The following is a 1,484-nucleotide window of genomic DNA, read 5'->3' as shown; positions in this document are numbered from 1 at the left end:
CGACGGGCTGATGAAGGTTGTGATCTGTGTCGGAGCGTCGTTCTTCGTCCTGTCCTTCCTGCCGTTCGTCTTCCTCGAATGGACGTTCGGCGCGAACAGGATGGCCGACGTCGCGGCCAACGTGCTCCGTTATCACTTCGACAGGTCCTCTTGGAAAGCAGACCGGCGCCTCCCGACTTCGAGACGTACGTGCGAGTGCTCGGCTACCGGGGCAAGGTGTCCGGGACGAAGTTGCCGCGCCAGTCGGTCGAGCGCGAGATGTTCTGGAGAAGTCTGTCTCTTATACACATGTGCTCACGTGCCAGCTGTCCGCCATGTACTTGGAATGGGCGTACTCTGAGCCGCCGAAACGGAAGCTCTGGATTCGAACTCTGATTCTGATCGCGTCCGTCGTGGTTCCTGCCGCCGTCCTCGCCGAAGCGTCGCCGGCGTCTCGCGCGTGCGTGGCCGTCGCCGGCCTCTTCTTTCACGTGGAGCCTCTGCAGTCGTTCGTCTCGCTGCTGCCGTTCGCCGCCTACTGGTGGGCGACCGTCGCCTGCTGGATTCTCTCGCACGCGCTGTCCCTGCTGCTGACCGTGCGCACCGAACGGAAAGAGGAACTGGATGCGGTCAGACGATCGAAAGTCATCGATCCCGACGACATCGAAGACATGGTGTTCCTGATGTACGTCGCGAAGAAGTGAATAACGATTCCGGGTACACATGACGACATCATTACGTCATCCGTCTAAATAAAAATAATAAAGAGAGGAAAGAGAACGCCAAGACAGATCATTTCGAAATAACTCGAGGACGAAATGCTGTCTCCCCAATGCGAACGGTTTGTTTCCGACGAGCTGAACAAGTTCAGCAAGACGAAGTTGTCATCGATGAACTCGGTGGAATTCCCGAAGCGGACGAAGAGAAGTACGCTCGAAGACACCAACATCGAGGAGGTGGGCACGAACACGTGTTTCGTCCGTTTCCGTCGAACCGACGTGAGCGATCGGTACAAAGCGATCACTGCAAACATGCCGGTCGGCACCAAAATCTTCGTGTGAATTCGGCGTATTAATTAAAAATAAAATATGCTACATTCTCGGTACTATGTGTTTTTTCGTTTCAATTTCTTTTGATGTAACCGTATTTCTACCTCGGCGATACTCGTGGAGTTCGTTCACTCTGACTGTTGACGTCGTACTGTAGAACTCGATGGGGGACCACGAACGGATAAGAAATCTGCAGATGCAGATGGAGGAGAGAAAAGAATATATAGGAGTACTTGAAAAAAACTTGGCCGTGGCGGCGAAGAAGAATGACGTAATGCTTGGAGAAAGGTTGTCGATCCTCGAAGAAGAGAGAAGAACTTTCATCGCATCTCGCATTCTCTCGCCGTCGATTTCAAGTGTAGGTGTTGGGCGAAAAATTTTCTGTAACGTTCTGCGATCCGACGACGGAAAATATTTTCGCGCAGTTTGTTGGCAGACTTCGAACAGGCTTGTTGG

At 52.9% G+C, this 1,484-nt stretch overlaps 1 protein-coding gene across 1 annotated transcript in view; it reads left to right on the top strand.

The window, feature by feature from the left end:
- Positions 1-1,484, top strand: part of LOC117103175 (ataxin-7-like protein 3) — a 13,683-nt gene that overhangs the window by 7,246 nt on the left and 4,953 nt on the right. The gene's annotated exons all lie outside the window — the stretch shown is intronic.

The sequence above is a fragment of the Anneissia japonica genome, unplaced genomic scaffold (genome assembly GCF_011630105.1).
Source record: "Anneissia japonica isolate Jap-2015-1 unplaced genomic scaffold, ASM1163010v1 scaffold2652_len1590060_cov184, whole genome shotgun sequence".
NCBI lineage: Eukaryota > Metazoa > Echinodermata > Crinoidea > Comatulida > Comatulidae > Anneissia > Anneissia japonica.
This window is presented reverse-complemented; position numbering and strand designations above follow the sequence as displayed.